This window comes from Crocuta crocuta, unplaced genomic scaffold (genome assembly GCF_008692635.1).
Source record: "Crocuta crocuta isolate KB4526 unplaced genomic scaffold, BGI_CrCroc_1.0 scaffold249, whole genome shotgun sequence".
Classification (NCBI taxonomy): domain Eukaryota; kingdom Metazoa; phylum Chordata; class Mammalia; order Carnivora; family Hyaenidae; genus Crocuta; species Crocuta crocuta.
This window is the reverse complement of record NW_027533262.1, coordinates 1,550,011-1,573,252: the sequence shown is the minus strand read 5'-3', so window position 1 is coordinate 1,573,252 and position 23,242 is coordinate 1,550,011.

The window sequence follows — 23,242 nt, the reverse complement described above, 5'->3', positions numbered from 1 at the left end:
AAGGTAAAGTTATTTTTCTCCTTTCCACAACCATGGACTGCTGTTATCCATTTTGGCATATAGATTAGACACGTGAATTATAAAAAAAAAATAAGATTATAATAAAATTATAATACAATTTACATTTCTAACTTTTCCCATTATTATCCTGTGCATAGTTATATACAGCAAAGAAAAAACAAATCAAATGTATATGATCAACTTAGGAATGCTTGTTCATGAGAGGAAATTAATCTACCTCTTATGTTTTCTTTTTATTTGTTGGGGTGTTGGTGGAAATGCCATTCAATATGCAGAGTAATAGAACTAGCTCAAATCCAAAGGAGGATTTATAAAATGTTTTGAAATGCAGAAGCCTTCTAGTGAAGGTTGAATTCTCTCGACTAACACCCTTCAGTATTATAAAAGCTATAAAGTTTATAACATGTTTTTTTGTAATGTCAAAAATCACCCTCCCATGGATTTTAAAGCAAGTATTTCATGTGATGGCAGAGAATATTTATTTAATCTATAAAGGCTATATGAGCTTTAGTTATTTATATTGCATTTACACATGTCTTAAGAAATACAAGGTGCACATAATCAAGTTCAAATGCTTTCAAGTGCTTTTCTTTATGACCTCATAAAAATATGAAAAAGCTATAAATTTAAAGCCTTAGTTAGCATATAATACCAACAAAATGATAAAGATTAGATTATAAATGAGCCATTATACATGCCAGAAAAATAAGAGAAAGGGTTTTGTATCAGGTTCCTATTGTAAATTTTCCTGTCCATCTGAAACCAAAATAATATGTTTGATTTTTATCATAAAATGGGGATGATTTTGTTTTCAACTTTAATTGCTATTCCTTGTGTATGTACCTTATAAAGAATATTGCAGTTATGTTTTCCACAGAATAATAAGTGGCTATCATGTAATCGCACATACCAACTATCTAGGCAAGTTGACAATTTTAACCAGTTTAACTTAAAGAAAAATAAAACAGTGTCATATATTTCCATTTTAAAGTAGAAGCATAGGGGCCTTTTAACTTTTACCACTTTTCATTATCTTAACTTGGGATACGGAATCATCTTTAACATCCATACCAATCACATGATTCACTGAAGGCTGTTGCATATACTGAGCATTTTGAGCCCAAGTATTGGACCCAAGGACAACAGCATAATCATCCAGGTACACCTGTTTAAAGGCTGCTACTGGTATCTCACCCAGACCCTCTTTACTAGTAGGGACACGTGTCCCTCATCTGCTTTACATATTTGCAGTAAAAGACTCACCTTTGCTCCGCTTCTCAGGAGATTTGTCCTCCACCAAATAGGAGAAGTTTTATGCTTTTTTCCTGAGACCTCAATCAATGAACTCTTTGTACAAAAGGTGAACTAACATTCTGGTATTATTTGGCCTCCAATATTTTTTCCATGGGCTCATACTGAAGCTTGTCTTCAGCTGAAATTAGGTTTTCATTGAAATTTTTTCTCCTATCCATTCTTGCTTTCTTCATTCCCTTTTTCCTGACAGCTCAGTATACTCTAGTTTATGATGTTTCCCATGGCGGTATGAATTAACAATTATGAAACCACCATACAAATATACTAGAAGTGAACAATTAAATAAATTGATAGCAGGTGGTAGAAGCCAAGGTCTCACTGTTTGAGAGGTTACATATAAGCAAAAGGAGAAGTCTAGAAAGACCTATATGCTAATGGATTAGACTTGGAAACATTGTTATGGATTCCTGTTTAGGCTAATATGATTACAATGATTACATATAGAAATATTCATAGATACTTGTATACTTGCAGCTAGTATGCACACAAATATTTTCCCTTTTCTTCTCAGTTGAGGGGGTCTAGAAGCAGCAAAACATCAGTAGCAACAAACACATCTGGAACCCAGATCTTGGGGTTTTCCTGTTTGTTTGCTTTTGTTTTGTTTTCTTTTTCCAAATCTTGTTTTGTTTTTTGTTTTTGTTTTTGTTTTTGTTTTCTTTAGTATCATTGGCCAAGAGGAGGAAGCAGGGTTACTTGGAGAAATGGCTGATCCTACTACTGTCACAAAAAATCTCCAAGATGACTCATGAACATCTGTTAATACCACAATGTAAGGAAGCACTCAAATATACATATAGTCACATATGCATATACACACATGGACACACACACAAATAGTTGGAGCATGTCAGAGGAGCACAAAAGCCATCTGAAAGAGCTAACAGTAGCCAAAGCTGGAATAATCCGAGCAACAAAATTAAGTAGTATTGGGTTATAATCCAATGTATACAATAAATATTCCTGATACCATACTGATATAATGAAATGACTGAATAAATTAATAAATTGAGGAGAAGAGAAAAAAATCCCATGTAAAAGAATTCCAAATAGTTTTATGTAGACGCAGCACCCTCAAAGAGTGGAACTTAATTCCCAGCTCTTTAAGTGGGCTGTGCAGTGATTTCCTTCTGAAGAATACATTATGGAAAGGGGGAGAAAATAAGTTTACAGTGGAGAACCTGACAAACAATACCACAGCCAGGTGATGAAGATCAACATTAACAGTGATAAGCTAGAGAAGAGAAAATGCTATTAAGAAAATCATAAGGAAGAGAAATACATTTATAGTTCTGTACTATAAAGAAATACANCTCTCTCTATATATATATATATAGATATATAGATATCTCTCTCTATATATATATATATCTCCCACTTTTTTTCTGGTTTTTAAGTACTCTAAAAGCAAGTTAGTATCACAGAAAAGGGAACATGACCATTATTTGAAGGGTAGATTTATTTTTTTTCGTTTTTCTTTGATAATTAGTTTGCTTCTGATCATCATCTTTATTTCAAAGTAGTCTGCCTTGTTTTGGTGTGTTATAATACACAATTAATTATTTTTTTAATTATTAACATTCATTTATTTTTGAGAGACATGAGTGGGGGAGGGGCAGAGAGAGAGGGAGACACAGAATCCATAGCAGGCTCTGGAGCTGTCAGCTCAGAGCCTGACACAGGGCCCAAACTCAGGAACCGTGAGATCATGACCTGAGCTGAAGTCAGACACCCAACCAACTGAACCACCCAGGTGCCCCAGTACACAGTTAAATTTTTATAAAAATTTGACTACTGTTTTGTAATGCATCGTTTTCTGTTTCCTACAGTTGTAATGATTTTGGGCTTGTGAACACAAGAACTAACAAAATTATTCTAGAAGAGTATAATTACACATACAGAAGAATTTCTTTTCAAAACAAAACCAGAAACCAGAACATTTTTAGGTCTCTTCAGCTCTAGACTGAGTTTTCAGTAACTTGCAGGCCTCCTCTTCCTTCCCATCTTTGATTCTATAGGCTCTGTGGGTGGTCAGGAATTCCTACCACAGCCACTGACTAGCTGTATTCAACATCTGGTCTGTTTACAGCACAAGCTTATATACACACCGAGCATGTGCATCTTCTATTCTAACCTGCTCCTGATGCTCAGGAGAGAGAAATACTTTAATCTCAAAAGAAGCAATTAAAGACACCTGAATATGCTTGTTAAATTTACATGACACTTGGGGCGCCTGGGTGGCTTAGTCGGTTAAGCCTCCGACTTTCGCTTAGGTCATGATCTCGCGGTTCGTGGGTTCGAGCCCCGCGTCGGGCTCTGTGCTGACTGCCAGCTCAGAGCCTGGAGCCTGTTTCAGTCTGTTACTCCCTCTCTCTCTGACCCTCCCTGCTCACGCTGTCTCTCTCTCTCTCTCTCCTAGAAATAAATAAAACATTAAAAAAAAATTTACATGACACTTAAAAATATTCTTAACACTAGTATTAGACTAGAACTGTACATAATAAACCTAGATTTTGGGCTTGAATTTCATTTTAGACAAAATCTGTAACACTAATACATTCTTATCATATACCTGTGTGTATGTCTGTGCATCCTGTATATTTTTATATAATTTAACATTGTTTAAATAGCATATATCTGTATCTATAACCTATACATATATAACCTATGTAAGTAAATGCCACATCTAACAGAAAAATGTATTAAACTATTATCTAAGTTACTATAATCTAAGTAACTATCATTTTAGTTACTACTGCTTATTAGTAAGTAAAACATACTTACATTTCATAAGAATGTCTGCATTTCACTAATTTTACATAGCATGTCTCAGTGTCAATGTGAATAGCACATTTACATTTTTCCAGAGAAATAATTTGTCTATAAAAAATGATACCATGTTTTTTGAACCTGCCTCTGTGGTTTGGCTAAAAACTTACTGCAATGTCCAATAAAATTTATTTGATTTTCACTCTTAAGAATGCATTTATTTGCAAATAATGCTAATGGTACTTATTTTAATTTATTATTTATATAACCCTCCCTTAAATAACAATTTAATTCATATGTGCCTTTAGTACATAAGTTTATAACTATGCATATGCATGCCTACACAAATGTTTCTATATTTGTGTATATATACAATATACTTGTACTCACTAACATGAACAATTATTCAGTAGAACATACATGTACAAATTCCTGTTGATAAACAATTCTGTTTTCATTAAATTATGCACAACCTCTCCTATTTTTAATTTTTTTAATGTTTATTTATTTTTGAGAGACAGAGACAGACAGAGCATGAGCAGGGGAGGGGCAGACAGAGACAGAGACACAGAATCTGAAGCAGGTTCCAGGCTCTGAGTTGTCAGCACAGAGCCCAATGTGGGGCTTGAACTCATGAACTATGAGATCATGATCTGAGCCCAAGTTGGATGCTTAACCAACTGAGCCACCGAAGTGCCCTATTTAACTATTTCTAAAGCATAAGAAGACAATGTATAAACTTTACTACTGAAAAACTGAAGGTGATCCTATGAAGAGTCAAACCAAGGAAAACAGATTAGGGGCTGCATATTTTCTTTCTCGTATTTGTGAAGTCTGAAGGCACAGAAAAAAAATATGAAAACACATCATTGTGTTTCCAAAGTACATTTAATTTTCATAAATCTAATTCATGACCAAAGTCTTATAGTGCTGAAAATAGGATTGTTTGACCAAAATTGTCTGCATTTTTTTTTCACATTTTTCCTATCTTCTTATTCCAAATGATAATACAGGCAGCAAATACAAAGAAGATTTTAGAAGATTTAAAAACATGCATTTATACCTTCTGAATGTAAAATACCTGAAATGTAGTTAATATTATGCAACAGTAGTTACAGAATTTTCAAATAAAAAACAAATTATGATTATAGTACATTTTCAGAAAACCTTGAACCATTAACCAAATTATTTTTAAAATCTCATTCACAAATTGTCAAGATGATGGTCTATACATATATTTATAGACACAATTAAAAGAGAAACATGAATTATTTACAAGAAAACATGATCTCCATAAATCAGCCTCTGAACCCTCTGAAGTTGTGGTTATGCTGGAGAGACCTGATCCGGCATTTGGATCAACTCAAGGATCACAAATTTTTATAGAAAATAAAGATGATTCCTTAAGACCATAGGGTCACATTTGACTAATAATAATGCGAGCCGCATATGGAATTTTACATTTTCTTGTTTTAATTAAAATATTTAATGTTTATTTATTTTTGAGAGAGAGAGAGAGAGAGCACAAGCAGGGGAGGGGCAGAGAAAGGGAGACAGAGAATCTGAGGCAGCCTCCGCACTGACAGTGCAAAGCCTGACCTGGGGCTAGAACCCCCAAACCATGAGATCATGAGCTGAGCCAAAGGCAGACACTACTGAGCCATCCAGGCACCCCTGTAATTTTAAATTTTCTAGTGGCATAATTGCAAAGGTAAATAGAAGTGAAATGTATTTTAAGATTTAAAATACATTTTAATATATAATCAACATGAACATTATTGAGGTATTTCATATTTTTTCACATGTACTATTTTGAATCTATCATGTATTTTGTACATACATGTATCAAAATGTATATTGGACAATGGGGCACTGGTGATGTATCAGAGTAGTGCAGGTGCAGTACTAGGAAGTTCACATATGCATTTGAAATTCTCTGATCTGGGAGAATATGGGCCTCTGTCCCTTTGCCTGATCTGCTGCTTGTCTATTTAACACTTTGGGTCATGCTTTCTACTTGGATGTCCGTGTTTCCAACAAACTAGCCACTTTTGTCCTTCCTAGTCTGAGATAGCCCTAAGGAACCGTCAATAACTTGGATCTAGTTTAATTTCCTTAGTGACTCACATTTGATTCTGCATACTCTTCACAAGCAGTTCAGACACCTAGATATAAGCCTAAAGCCTAAGCACCACAGCTAAATTCTCCAAATGTCAGAAATATTAAGCTGTAGTAAACATTTTGCTGTCTCTAAAATATGCCAAAGGGAAGTTCTTCCTTACAATGAAAGCAAAAATTAGGTGCTACAGGAAAATGAGTAGAAAAATTCTGAGTATCTGACCCTAAAAATAATTACTTAGAATTACAATGACAATGATAATTAGAATTGAAAGCTGTCAGTGTTGGAAGAAAGAATTCAGTGACCACATACTACAAACTGTGGAACACTGAAATGCATGTAATACATATAATAGGCATATACTGCAAATGCCCAGCAATAGAGATTCCATTTGTTAATTCTGCCTGGCTGAAATTTCCCATTTATCCTGCACACCAAAATATCACTCTATAATTAAAATTTCATTGTGCTGGTCTTAACTGTAGTGATTTCCAAATCTGTTTCTGTGCTACCAGGACATAAGATGTCATGACAGTCTGTCACAATCCTTTGAATATAATTTTCTATTTAAAAGGTTTTATTCACTGTAGCATTTCTTAAACATTACAGATAATCAAAAGAGGTTAAAAAACATGCCCTTCCATTTGTCATTGTTTGGCTTTTGTAATACGAAAAGCGTGTTTAACCTTTTATTTCCTAAAGCAAAAACTATACAAAGGAATGTGAGTTGTGTAATAACTATACTATGACTGAGCTCTTTATGCCTCCAGGAAAGTACTCTGACATTCACTATTTAATGCTTTAAATTTGTACTCTTGTAAAGGTCATAGAGAAAAGAAAATTTTCAAGGCAGGAAGGATAGTAAACGTGGGGGAAAACTTTGTGATTTCCTAAATGACTCTTTTGAAAGAAATTATATATTTCCTAGAAGAGTTGAACCATTAAGAGCATGCATGATTTAAAAAAAATTTTTTTTTAATGTTTTACTTATTTTTGAGAGAGAGAGAGAGAGAGAGAGCAAGCGAGCATGAGCAGGGGAGGGTCAGAGAGAGAAGGAGATACAGAATCTGAAGCAGGCTCCAGGCTCTGAGCTAGCTGTCAGCACAGAGCCCGATGCGGGGCTGGAACCCACGAACTGTGAGATCATGACCTGAGCTGAAGTGGAAGCCGGACGCTTAACCAGCTGAGCCACCCAGGCGCCCCAATGCATGATTTTTTTAACATGATAATAAAAATATCTTTCAAGAAGAGTTGACCCATAAGGAATCTATGCAACATATAAACCTACAATCAAAATTTTAATTACAGAGAAAACATTAGGTATCTCTTTAAAATCTGTATAATTATTTCTGTGATCACAGTATCAATTCCCATATACATCTAAATTATTTAATGTATTTTCCATTATTAATCTAGTACTTTATCAANTTCTGTGATCACAGTATCAATTCCCATATACATCTAAATTATTTAATGTATTTTCCATTATTTTTCTAGTACTTTCTCACAAGAAAGAAAAAGCCAGTATGCCAGACAGATCCTATTAGTATTTTACAAAATAATTTTCTCTTACAGTTTATTTTAGGCTTCCAAATAAATGAACCACTGACTGAGAAAAAAAAAGAGAAAAATATTTTCAGGTTTTTTATGAACATATGGTGATGATCCTTCAGGGAAAAAACTCTATTAAGTAGTTGCACTTTTTTTTTTTTTTGCAAAACATGCTCTTCGATGAACTATATGACAAAATATTCCTTATTCTTATAATGATTTTCACATCATACTTTTAATAAAAAATAAAAATCATATAAATTTCTTTTATTTTTAGCAGTGATATTTGCCTAGATAATTCAAACTGCACAGAATAATTTTACCAGAACAAATGTATGCACATTGAAAGGCTCCATTATTGCCCATGAAAGAATGTAGCTCTCGTGTTTTAAGCTTAATCTCTTTCTAGTCTCTGGCATCAAACACATAAACAAACATAATATAGAATAAATAAAAGCGGTACCATTTTAGTACTATTATTACCCTCTCAGTATCACAAACATCAAATTATGATGATATTTTTCTCTAGGGATACCTGGTGCCTCATTCACTTAAGCATCCAATTCTTGATTTTGTCTCAGGTCATGACCTCACCATTTGTGAGTTCAAGCCACTGGGCTCCACACTGATAGTGTGGAAACTGCTTGGGATTCTCTCCCTCTCTCTCTCTCTCTGATCCTCCCTCCAAAATAAATAAATAAATAAACTTTTAAAAAATAATAAAAGTTTTCTCTAATCCTCACCACTTATTAAAATTTTTATGATGACTAGTTGAGTTTTCTAACAAATTTTCTAACAACTGTTTTGCTCTCCATCTTTCCGTTAACAGATAGTTGATAAACTCACCATTCCATTTTATTTTCCTTGCTCTACCTATATACTCCATTTAGTTTGCCCAGGTTACTCTTACTAAAATGTGGCTTTCCTTGTTAATTCTTCACACCTCACTCCCACAATTGTGAAATTCTTCATGATATCCCAATATCCAAAGAATACGGGAAGAGCTTTATACAACGATTATCAACCGCGCTGTACCACTCCCTCCATCAATCTCTCCTCCAGCCTAGCCACCTCATTTTCCCTGAAGTCTCTGCTGAATTTCCACCCTCACCACTTCTGTCTTCTTACTCCTTCTGGTGGGAGTGCCCTTGTACTCATTTCCAACTATCTAGTTTCAGATTTCTCTTAGTCTTCAAGTCCCTATATGACACAACCTGTGACATTACTCCTCTTTTGAACAGTTTATATACTCTGTCATTTTTCACATTTTAAAACTGTAAAGCCTTATATCTTCTACCTAGATTTAAAGCTCCTTGAAATGAGAAACTTCTCTTATTCACTTCTCAAGTCCTGGGATTCTAGTGTAAAACATTAGTAGCCAAGTAACATTTAATAGCCAATGTATTACCTTGATATCATTGGCAATATCATTTAAAAACTATTTACATATAAGGTTGAAAACAACCTGCAGCTTTCTGGCTAACAATCTCTCTAGTTCTACTAATAATAGTCACTGCTAGTAGCTTTCATTCCTTCCCCAAACCAACAAAAACTCACCAACTCATCTGTGGGTTCTTGTTCACTTTTCCTATAATGACATCAGAAGTTTTGGAGGTGAATAGAATCCTAAATCCAATACATGCCTTTATTTTTAAAATTTTTATTTCTTATTTATTATTTTTCAGAGGGAGAAAGAGAGAGAGAAAAAGAGAGAGAGAGAGAGAGAAAGAAGGGGAGGGGCAGAGAGAGAGAGGGAAACACAGAATCTAAAACAGGCTCTGGGCTCTGAGCTTTCAGCATAGAGGCCAACGTGGAGCTCAGACTCAGGACCCATGAGATCATGATCTGAGTTGAAGTTAGATGCTTAACTAACTGAGCCACCCAGGTGCCCTCAAAATATGCTCTGTATTATAAAATGAATTGTAACACATTCAACTGACAGAGTACTAAATGGTATTCAGTATCATTAGTCACTAAGAAATTCCAGTTCAATCATAATGAGATACCAAATACACACTTACCACATTGGCTAAATTTTAAAAGTCTCAAAGCAACAAATGTTGATGGAGACAAAGAGCAATGGGGCTCTCCTACCATGTCTGTGAAGGTTTAATTTTGGCAAGCAATTCATCATTATCGAGTAATGTTAGCTAAATGTATAGCCTATAACACAACACATCCCCTCATAAGTATAACTCAAAGAAATAGGTTCATTTCTACATCAGGATGCATATATGGAAACGATAATAGCATTATGATAGAAAACAGCCCAAATCCAAAGCAACTAAAATATAAATCTGCAGTAAACTTCACAAATAAGTTATAGTTTATCAATTCAATGAAATGTTATATGACAATGACTGAAATAAAGCAATAAATAACAAATGGTTGGAGCTCAAAATGTAATGTATAATGAAAGAATAAAAGACTAGAATGAAAAAATAAAGAAATGAAAGAAGAAGAAGGAAGGAACGGGGGAGGGTAAATGGTTCAGTTTTTGAAAATATGAATGGCCACATTCCTACCATGGCCTTCCTTGATGCATGCATGTGAAGAAAGAGATCTCTACATAGTTCAGCTTTTTGAAAATTTATATATATATTATTATAGCATTGTCCTATTTTTCAAAGTACAAGTTTGCTGCATTGTTACTCCTTATGTTAGCATTTATTTTTGCACATTTTTACATGTCAATAATATCTGTCAATAAAAAGAATTAAATAATCATGTTCTTTCCAACAGAACACAAAAAGGTAAAAAGTAACAGACAAAATATCAGACTACCCTCAGACTTTTCTAAGACAGAGTTCAATGCAACAAAGAGTGGAGATATTTTCAGAGTTCAGAAAAATAAAATGAACCTAATCACGTGGCTCCTACATTTATAAAGAAAACAGATGTGTCTAAGACAAAACTAACACAACACTGGAGGTATCTGAGTAGTTCAGTCGATTGAGCACCCTCCTCATGATTTCAGCTCAGATGACGATCTCATAGTCCTGAGATCAAACTACATGTCAGGCTCTGTGCTGAGTGTAAAACCTGCTTCAGATTCTCTCTCTCTTTCTCTCTGCCCTGCTCCCCTGCACACTCTTTCTCTCCATCTCTAATATTAAATAAATAAGTAAAAGGGAAAAAAAGAAATTACACTGAATATATTTTTATATGAATATGATTTGATACTAAATTAACATAAGATCAAAATGACTGAAAAGGAGTGGTAACAACATATTAAAAAAATGCAAATGGAAAACTAAAACCTGAGAGAACTAATTCCTGATACATATAAAACTGCATACTCCATTCCCTTATCCAGACATGTTAAGCAACACTGCAGTAATACAAGCTATAATATTTCAATGGCTTAGCACAACAAATAGTGTTTAATTCTACAATACCATACATACAGACAGAGGTCAGAAGTGGGGCCCTGTCCATGTGGTCCGTCAGGGAACCAGACTGAGGAAAGGCTTCTTCTCAATGGAAACTTCCACTCTCATGGTAGCAGTGGAAATGGAACCTAGCAAATCTCACAGGGTTTTACAATTTCCTTTTTGGCCAGAGGAGTCAGAAAGCTATATTAAATTTGAAAGGGGATTTCTATGAACCAATTTGTGTCCCCCCAAATTCATATTTTTTAAATCTCAACCCCAAATGTGATGCATTATGGCTTTCAGAAGGTATTTAAGATTAATGAGGCCACAGAGTAGGGATCAGTGGCCTTATCAGAATAGGAGAGAGACAGATCCCATGCACACACCTAGGAAAGGCAACGTGATGATGTAAAGAGAAGACAGCTATCGGCAAACCAGGAAGAGTCCCGACCAAGAACCCCACAACACTGGCATGCTGATCTCAGACTTCTATCCTCCAGAACTGTGAGAAAATAAATTTCTGTTTAAGCCACGAGTCTATGATATATTTTTATGGCAGACTGAGCAGACTAAGACAGAGACAGAATACAAATTCTACCATATGCTTGGAAAGCAGAGAGCCAGAAATATTTATGAACAGCACTAATGTATACCATAATTATAAATATTTAAAATGTAAAATTAAAAATATGAATAACAAAATTTGGCAGAACAACAAGGAGATGGAAGTAAAGCCAAAGCCTGTTGTTAATTTGCTCATTTTTCATGGTAGAAAAACAGTAGATAGTATAAAATTGGAAAAAATTTAGTTAAAAACAATAACATAACTCTGAAACTAATATTTTCTTCACAGGCATAAGTTCAGAAGAGTTCAGTTAGGTTATAATATCTCATGTGAAAGAATATAATTTTAACTTCAATAATTTTTTACTTTCATTTTTATTCTAAAAAGTATAAAATTTAATATTTATTTTACAAATTAACATGTTTTGTGTAACATCATGCAATGTCATAAACATGAGTTAATTTTATACTCCCAAGTCTATTGTCTGCTTTCTGATAATGGATTTTACTTATAGGTAAAACCTGTATACATGGTAGGCAAAGAGAAAGGCCTGATATCATAAATGAATGTCTTTGTTTTAATCTCCTTGTAGCTTTTTTTTTTTTTACATAATTAATTTTTACTACTAAATGCATTTCCCAATATTTCTCTGTATTACCAGAAGCATGAGAGCCATTTTGGTAATTTTAGGACCAGCTTTTAAATGTATTTGCACAAATGTTTTATTTATATAAAGAAAAAAAGACTTACACGTAGAATAATTTAGACAAAAAAAGGAAGAATTCACTGGGTGATTCTAAGCAATGGTCCTACAACAACATTTTCAAGAAAATTATCTTCAAGAACAGACTAATGCAAAATTCATTAAGAAGTTCCACAAGCTCAATCACATTTAAAATATCAAGTCTGAGATTCTACCTTTGCCTATTTGCTGCAGTTTTAGAAATCAATGAAGACTATCAGATCCTTAAATTTTTCTTCAGACAGAGAGGTCTTAATAGTTAAGACAGAAGAACAATGAAAGTTAAAATTAAATGTGTATTTGAAAAGATCGATAGAGGAACATGGTTTTAAATTATCTTCTCTCTGTAGGAGATACTACATTTATATGTCTACCTTTTGTCAGTTTTGATAATGAAATATTTAAATTTATGCAGCATGTTATTTGGATGATCTGAATTAGGTTATGTAGCTATGCGTCCTAGAAAACTATCATATTGGTACAAATTTTTTAATTTGCAGTGGGATATACTTGTTGAGGAAAAAGATTGCTTTGTCTTAAGTAGCCTATATGGAGTTGCACGAATAATATTACATTTCTTACTTATTAACTTTTTTTGGTCCTTACTATCACCATTTATATCATTGATTTATCTGTTCTCATTTTCTGTAATTTTGAGCATAGCTTTTTTATTAACATTACAAAGTAATGGATATTTTTCAATTACATGACAATAATTAAAATATCTTTTGTTATTATCCCTTTATCATTTAGATATGAGCATACCGACACAAGTTATTTCAGTAGTATAAATTAAGCCATACTTCAATGAAAATATGCTAGTGACAGTAATTTATAGTTAGAGGCAATATAATGTTTGAAATGCATTTTCTTAAAAATCATAATTGACAGTAATACTTCTCTAAACTAAATACTAATTAAACTTAAGTATAAAATTTAAGAATAAATATGTAACTAGAATTCAAGAAGCTTCAGAAATTTCTCAGGAAATCATTTCCAATATATTCCTTCTCCCATATACATGCTCACACCCCATCACAAAGTACTGTATGTAATTTTATAGATCCTATTTTTCTGTCNCTATCTTTTTGTTATGTCTACTTATTTTATAATAATAATTTTATATATAATTTATAATAATAAATAATTTTTAAGAAACCCTTTCTATATCCTCATATTGAAACAGAAAGATTGCTATTCCATGAAGCCTGTGTTCAAAATAATTTGCTATTTCTTTTTGTATCTTGGAACTTGTTCTTCCTGTCTGCAACCAAATAAAATGTAGAAATGCACATTATGTTGGAAGGACATGTAAAATGCATGAATGATGTGTTTAAAAGTTTCCTGGTTTAAAAAATACAAAGGATATAAATCTCTTGCTATGAGTAGGATAATAGTTTGAGGTGGGGAAAAAACATGCATCTAAATTCAAGAAATATAAACAGTGTAGTAGCAAAGAAAATATCACAAAGAAGAAAGATGAAGGAAGCTCTGAGAGTAAATGGTTTGATAACTTAAATTTTACTTATTATTGTTTATTATTATTTTACTTTTTGGTGGTGATAAAACATTATCACCACTAACAAGTTCAGTAGACCTTAAATTTGCTAAGTATATGAATTTTACAAAGAAAATTCTCTCCAAATGAGTATAAATTTCTAGGTGCAGCACCAGTTCGGCGAAAAGACGTCCTCAGCTTTGCTGACACACTGTTTCACCTCTCTCTAAACCCTACTCTCTGGCTCAGAGATCAATTTGAACCATTAAAAAAGAGTCTATCCAGCTTCAAGAGTTATAATAAAATCCCTCTCTACAGTCTTATTCTCAGTGGCATATTGATCTTCATTCTCATGAGTATTTGCCACCCAGTCAAATGGGTGACTGAGTGGAAACAAAGGCCAGACACCAGAGCCCAGCTAGTGTCTGCTTACCTGCCATCTAAATTTCACAAGGTTTGCCCTAAGTGGTTATGTTCTTACATGCTAGTGGATTTGATCAGTAGCATTTATTCTATTCTGGGCCATCTATTAGTTGGAATGTACATTATCAACTTTCATTCACCTTAACTTAAGGATGCTCTGGGAACCTGAAAGTTTTCAAAAATCTTTTTAAAACTTGGACTTTTCAGGGGGCTGAAAACACAAATACAATTTCCAACATGTAACATGCCATTAAAAGCTGGTCGGTGAAGCACAAAATGAACTGAAACAACCTACCTAACATGACAGAAAGTAACATTGCATTTCACTCTTTAATATTGTTGTGAAATAACGCTGTTTTGGAAGATCAGACTGTGAAATGTTACTAGCAGCAAGATTGCCTTCTGAATGATTTAAGAGCCCTGCTAAATACATTCACAGCACCCCATTCAAGAGGGGGAGTGTGCAGTTTTGCCCAACGCTATGGCTTTCATCCCACTGTGGTGCCTGTAGTGTGGCTTCTCACCACTTTCTAGTCTTTTAAAAATGAGGTTTCAGTCCGTGTGCCTCAGTGTTGGTAGATCATTGATTCTCTACCTCCCACTCCATCCTCTCTTGATCCTAACATGTGACCAGTTCTCACAAGGTGCTGGTGCACAACAATGGTTTCAGTTGTGCCCCAAATTAAATCCTCTTTTAAAGAAATCTTACATAAGCATATGTCATGGAAGCATAAGAAATAAATTTTTAGTAAGGTTTCAAGATAATTTAGAAAACTGTCTCAGGTTACAAGGAGTGATCAAAATTGTTAATGCCTGCCCATAATAAATGTTCAATATATTATAAGATAAATTATAAGATGTATAATAAAGAAAATTTAAAAAAAAACAATAGCCAGAATTGAAATAGAATATTTCCTTGCTGTTATCTTCTTTACATGTAATCATTTTGCTGTTGTTGTTGCTGTTGTTGAATAGAGTTTTTATATATCAGTTAAGAAGGAAAATGTTCAATGAGGCAGTTAATCTATTCTTCCTGTGTTTGGCTACAGCTTTCAGCAAATGGTTGTTTGAAACAGTATGACCTCAAGCTTCATTATCCACTCAGATAATCATTCAGGCTCTGTTTTAGAAACGTTGCTCTAACTGATGATGTAATGGGATAATGTGAAATATTAATATGGGAAGAAAAGTAAAAGAGGAATATAATCAGAAACTCACAATTTCTCACTAAAATTGATTGAAATATATATTAATGTAAAATGATACTCCATGATAATTTGTTACAGTGCTCCCCCATCACTTCACTACTGCCAGTTTTTAAATTAATGCACTTATCATAAATAAATGCTGAAATTATTTATTGCAACTGACCTTATCAATAAAAGATATCAAGCCATCTTTAAATTATTTAAGGAGAATTAATATTTACCATGAGTGTTCAGTTGGTGAAGCAGCCATATCCTGTAAGTGAAAATTGCATTTTTGTTGAACAATTGTCTAAACTTCACCATGACATTTCCTGCACAGCTTTCAAATAAATTACACAAAGTACATTTTTTGTTCTTTTCATAAACTGTTGACCTATTAGACTCAAAAAAATATTTCTTAAAATTCTCTCTTAGATACTGAAAATAGGGATAAGCTTAAAGTGAAAATGTCACCAAATAAGTGGTTGAACTTTGACAACACATATAATATTTGTCAAAGGAACAAAAGCATATGAAATAGTTTGGAAAAGAAAAAGCATTAGGTGAAGAAATCACATCATTAAATAAAAGAACAAAGTCATTTTATTGAGCATACAAAATTATTAAAAAAAAATGAATGGAGATTTTTTTCTCCCTAGATTTTAAAAATATCTAACATTAATATTGAAAACATGCAAGGGGTATAGTTTACTGTACAATTTTTTCACAGAGCTAGAGAAAATAATTAATATGATAACATTTTCTGAAATCAGTCAAACTAGAAAAATCCTGAAGTAGCATTTAGAACTGTGAGAGTTTTCCTTGGTAGCAACTATGGGTGAAGGTAGGCAAAAGATGAATTTCACTTGTGCATAATGGAAAATAAATTCCAAAGTTAATGCAACATAGGCATTACAGTAATTGCTAATGAGATATTAAATACCTTTTTGAGGAGGCTGTATTTTAGGTCTATGAAGACATGGCTGGTTAATAAAAAAATATAGAATCAACTAAATGCATAAATATACCTTTAAAAACAAAAGTTACTATAAAAAACATTTTCTAAAAGAACATTCAAAGAAGACCATATCTCTGATTTTAAAGAGGCTAAGCTTGGGAATAGAGAGACCCAAATTTGCATCTCTGTTCTGAAGGATAACGCAGTGTCACTGTAATGAATTTAAATAATTTCTCTGAGCTTTCCTGTCTTTACTTGGAAGAGGTATAATAATTATTGGAAAGAGTGTAGAATAGTTTTTCATATTTAAGAGCAATCAGTAAATGATGGATAGTGTTATCTTCATTTTGAGGAAGTAAAACATGATTCTATTCTCTTATGTTTGGACAATTTTTAATACTTAATGCAGGCAATCATAAATATATATAATAACATTATATCTGAATATTGTATTGAATGTCTTACTTTATCATTTAAGTTTATATTATAAAAACTTTATCTTCAAGTTATTAGAGAATAAAACACCCTTGCATAATAATACATTAACTATTTGTAATTCTGAGTTAAATAGTTTAAGAAAAGACCAAAGTTCAATCTGTTCAATCACTTAACAAATTCTCACTCATTTTGCTTTAAAACTTTGCCTATTCTGTGTTCTGCACATCCACTGATCTAAATCTAAGGCTTCGTAATATTTTTCCTGGATCCCCACAATTGTGTCCTAACTGCCTTCCTTTAGCCAGCTCCCCTCCACTCTAGAGCAGCTTCCAAATAGTCACTGATGGTACTAAAACAATTGTCATCATCAATCTCAGTCCTCCATATTGTAATATCCGTATTACAAGTATAATATCTTCTTTTAACTCTGATTAGAAATTGAACAGTGAATTCCTCAAATTCAAGCCCTGATCTACTTTTCTCAGGACCCCTCGTTTCAGCCATTAATACCCACCATTTCCTCATTGGCCACAACCTTTAAGACTCAATTCAAAGGGAACCTTTTCTCATGGTCTCCTCTTTCTTCAGAGGAAACCACATACCCTTCCTCTGTACTACTACAAAGCTGTGTTCAAAATGCTCTACATTTCTTAAGGCACAAAACAGCTTATTTGCCAGTTTGTCTTCCTGACAGATCTTTCATTGACTCTTTTCCTGTTAAAAGATACCTATCTTTCGTCTAAGTTACAGGACAACGGAAAAGATGCAACATAGTAACTATTGGTGTCCTGCAACACATTTCTATAATTTTTTTAAAACATTATGCAATATTTTAAACATGAGTTGATTTTGTACGCTCAACTCTATTGAAACTTCATGCTGTATCCAGGAAAGGGACCGTCTGGTGATGGCAGTCCTTATTGGTAAATCCCATGCACTCAACAGATAAACGGAAAGGCCTGAAATCACAAATAAGTGTCTTGTTTTAATCTGTTTGTTGATTTCTTATAATTAATTTTGATTACCAAATGTGTTTTAATACATTTTTAAAATATTTTATTTATTTCTGAGAGAGAGAGAGAGAGCAAGCGACTGAGCAGGGGAGGGTCAGAGAGAGAGGGAAACACAGAATCTGAAACAGGCTCCAGGCTCTGAGCTGTCAGCACAGAGCCTGATTCGGGGCTCGAATCCACGAACTGTGAGATCATGACCTGAGCCGAAGTCGGATGCTTAACCAACTGAGCCATCCAGGTGCCCCTAATACATTATAAATTTTAAAAATTTAAAAATTTCTCTGTGGTTGTAATAGGTGATCTTTATGAGGACCTGTGTGCTATTCATTTTGTACTTAAAAAAAAATGTTTATATATATGTTGTGAGAGAGAGGGAATGAAACAGTGTGTTGGTGGGACAGAGAGAGAGTGAGTGTGTGGGGGAGAGAGAGAGAGAGAGAGAGAGAATCCCAAGAAAGCCCAGCACAGTCAGAGCAGGGCTCGTGAGATCATGACCTGAACCTAAATCAAGAGTTGGTCATCTAACCGGCTAAGCCACCCAGGCATCCTCATTTTGTACAATTATAGATCACAGTGTTTAGCATACAGTTAGAAACATTTGATAAATTCTTATGGGAGGAAAGGAGGAAGAGAAAACGAGAAATGTATTAATCTCTTGAGCCTACGTTATAGTTAAACCTATTTACTATGTCCACTTTTGCGTTCTCAATGCTATAATCAATATCAGGACTCTGTAATTTTGGCAAAACTCTATTTATCCCCAAGTCATTCATACTTGTTAGCTATATACTCTAATCACCAAACTGGTATTCGGGACACTTCAGTATAGGTTATAAGCACGAAGACAGAAGACTGGTTAGATTTGCACTAGTTATAATCTGCTCTGTTCACTATTTCTCCGGCCCTGTTCTGGCATTGTACTATTTGATGTTATAGAGTAAAGGTATAGAGAGAATGTAAGATTATCTACAATATAGGGTGCACAGATTACAGAGGACAAGATGTACTGAATATGGAGTACAAGGTGTTAAGAATAGTTGAAAGCGCTTGGAATTAGCCTTGGATTACATTACAGCCTAACCATACTAGTTTAGTGGCTTTGGGTAAGTTATTTAATCTGTCTGTCTCTGTTTCCTTTACAAGTGTGATAATAGTATTTAATACCAAAGGAGAATTCTGTGATAAAAACATGTGTAAAGTACTTAAAACAATGCCTAACACACAGTAAGTTTCCATCAAATATTAGCTGCTCTTTTTATTATGTGGAAAGTATATTAAATTTGATGCTGGTAGTCTTGCTATATATACTCATGTTGTAATTTTCCATTTTTTGTGTGCCTTTCATCATCCCACCTTTGTGCTTAGATTTTGAATGTGTGTGTGTGTGTGTGTGTATGTGCATGAGCTTAGATTTTTAGAGCACAGTGGTAAATGAAAAACAAAGTATAATCAAGCATCCATAAGATTCAGAGATATTTTCATTCTTTATTCAGATGTTTTGGTAGCCTGTAAATACTATCTGTGAAAGTGGAGAAAGTGTTAACATGAGACAGCTAATATAATTCAGACAATAAGCAGGCATATGGGAGATATGAATTTATACTTACACACTCATATCAATTGGCAGAATTATTGAGAAAGAAATTTAACATGGTTGTTTTGAATAGAAGACATTCTATATTCTGTAATTATACTTTTTGTTTATTTACTCTGAAAATTTGAGCTTGGTATTTTTGATGAATACTTCTTATTCTCTATTCATTGCAAATCTAACTCAATTAGTTACCTAAAAGTGCATTTTCTTCTTTGAATGTATCATTTCTGAGTATTTTGAAATACTTATAATTTAGAGCACCTTAGTAAATAAGATGGCTGAAATAATGTTCATGACACAATATTCATAACTAATTTGAAGTATATATTTAAAGCTTCCAGAAATAACTCATTACAACTATATTTCTTTTGAAATTTTCTATAAGTGTACAAAATGTTTTATTCTCAGAAATTATTTAAATCTTTGTAGCACTGTAGCCAATTCTGAATTCATCATAAATGTGCTACTGAGATGTTACGTTAAGCAGGTATAGCAGTTGTCCTCTAGATTTTAGAAAGCATAATCTATCAGAATAAAAGGGTTAATCCAATACTTTAAATTGGTATATATATTAGCACTTACCAATAAAAGCTATCAACCTTTATAAAATGTTATTAAATATAACACATTTTAAATTACCTTATTAAGTAAAGGTGATGAAATATTGATAAAGAGAAGAGATTTTATTGGAATTGAGATAATACCAAAAAATTATCAGGGGAGATTTTAGCACTTACAACTTCTGGGAGACATTGATGGAGGGGCCTTCTGCACCACCTAGTATGTTTGAGGCAATACACAGGTTGGATACACCCAAAAAGACAAGCCCTCTGAGGTTGGATTCAAGGAAGCCCAGTAAATTACCACTTGCAACAAAGCTCTTTTCTACTCACTCTTACACTTTGCGATTCTGAAAGTTTATAGTATACTCAATACTCAACACAGAAAAGGGTATAGGCTTAATTCTTTTATGGAATTAAATATTTTAAAACCACCATTTATGGAGGCTTTAACATTCAGACCCAAACTAGTTACACTACAATAGCATCATATCCAAATGAAAATCTGATAGTTTAATGAATACTTTTAAAATATTTTAAGAGGCTCTAATTATTTCTTATTGCTTTACACAAACTAATAACAAAGCATATATTTTCATAGGAAGAATTAACTTTAGATTTGATCTTTTGGTTATTATGGAAAAATACATATCTTAATACAAATTATGTTGACAAGCTACATTTTTCTGATATTTGGAAACAATTTAATAAGAGAAAATAATTTAATTTGAAAATTATGTTTTCTTTACAATCTGGTTATGTTAGCAATGAAAACTCTTCAAATGAAAACGTGATGTTACTCTAGGTTCTAAAATATATAATGACAATCCAGCAATCACTCTGTAGATATTTATCTAAATGGGTTGACAACTTATGTCCTCACAAAAACTTGCATATGGATGTTTGCAGCAGCTTTAATAATTTCCCAAATTTGGAAGCACTCAAAATGTCTTTCATTGGTCAGTGAATAAACAAATTGTGGTAGATATCCATATAAGAGAAACAATTATTTAGCCATAAAATGAAATGAGAAGACATGGAAGAAACTTAAATGCATATTGCTAAATAAAAGAAGCCACTCTAAAAGAGCCATATAGGGGCGCCTGGCTGGCTNCTCTCTCTCTCTCTCCTAGAAATAAATAAAAACCATTAAAAAAAATAAAAGAGCCATATACTGTATAATTTAAATTACACGACATTCTGGAAAAGGCAAAATATACAGAGAGGTAAAAGAACATTGCTAGCCAGGAACTGAGGAGAATGTGTGCTTTGGGGGATGTGTGAACAGGTATAATACAGGGTATTTTTTTAAATGTTTATTTATTTTTGAGACAGAGAGAGACAGAGCATGAGCAGAGCGGGGAGCAGAGAGAGAGGGAGACACAGAATCCGAAGCAGGTTCCAGGGTCTGAGCTGTCAGCACAGAGCCCGACGCGGGGCTCGAACCAACGAACCGCGAGATCATGACCTAACAGAAAGTCAGACGCTTAACCGACTGAGCCACCAGGCGCCCCTATTATTATTATTATTTTAAACACAGGGTATTTTTAAAGCAGTGAAACTATTTTGTATGATACTGTCAAGGTAGATACCTGATATTATGCATTTGGTAAAACTCATATACTTGTACAACACAAAAACTGAACCTTAATGGAGGCTTTAGTCAATAATATATCTGCACGGGTTCATAAACTGTAACAAATGTACTACTATAAGGCAAGATGTTAGTAAGGGAAATAGTTTGTGGGGCGGCAGGGTGTGGCACTTTTTGTACTTTCTGTTCAACTGCTTTATAAACCCAAAACTACTATAGAGATAGTCTATTAATTTAAAAATAAGAAATCAGGGATGCTTGGGTGTCTGTCAGTTGAGTGTCCAACTCTTGATTTCATTTTGGGTCATAATCCCAAGGTTGTGGGATCCAGTCTTGCATCAGCCACATCAGGCTCTGTGTTGAGAATGTAGCTTGCTGAGATTCTCTCTCTCTCTCTGCTACTCTCCCCTACTTGCACTCTCTCTCTAATAAAAAAAGAAAAATTTTAAATTAAAAATCAATGTAGGGGGTTACACTAGAGAGCTTGAGTTTTTAAGAGTTCAGAGACACTGTGATGTGTCTCTTTTTTTTAAGTTTCTTTATTCATTTTGAGAGAGAGACAGAGAGACAGAGTGTGAGTGGAAGAGAGGTAGAGAAAGAATCCCAATAAGGCTCCACACTGCCAATGCAGAGCCAGACATGGGGCTCAAACCCACTAACCATGATCATGACCTGAGCTGAAGTCAAGAGCCAGACGCTTAAACGACTGAGCCACCCAGGCACCCTTATGATGTGTTTCTTTGATATAAATCTTTATTCTCAAGTTTAGGGACACAGTAATCAGAACTCTTGTTGTTTTCAATTTAATTTAGTACTAACCAAAATATTCTCATATTCATACTGATAGAGGTACAAACACATGCATGAAAGACAGGTACACTAGCTAACTTTACACAATTTAAAAAAATGAAACAGTAATTTTTATACAATTTCATAATTGCTACTTGAATGGTCACCCACTCATCTATGTTTGCTACACAAAAATGTTCTTAGAAACATCGACTATAATTTTCCTCTTTAACCACTATTGGAAAAAAGAGAGTAAGAGATTGTCATAGGCCGGGAATATTCATTCTTTGATTTACCTGAAAAATGTGACTTTGTTTTATAATATGCAAATTCTCTTGCAGGCTAATTGCCATTTCTGCTGCATTATATTCTGTATCTTAAGCTACATTTCCTTTGAACTTGTAAAGTATACTACAAGAGGCTATCAAAAGAATCCTTTCCATAGCTTTCTCTGATTTAATCTGTCTTGGTTTTATAACAGTATAGTGCACACCTGTTGAGATAGCTTTTATAAATAAAAGAAAAAAGCTTACAATGTGATTCATATTTTAAAAACATTTCATCACTGAGTGCTTTTTTTCCTACTTGGAAAAAATGTCAGCACCTTTGCAAGTATATTATCTCTCGATTTCCTAATCAAAACAATCCAGGCTGGGAGACAGTAGAAGGTACTTTAAACTATGAATATCAGTGTAGTGTACTTTAGTTGACTCGTTCACTAGATGCAGGGGGG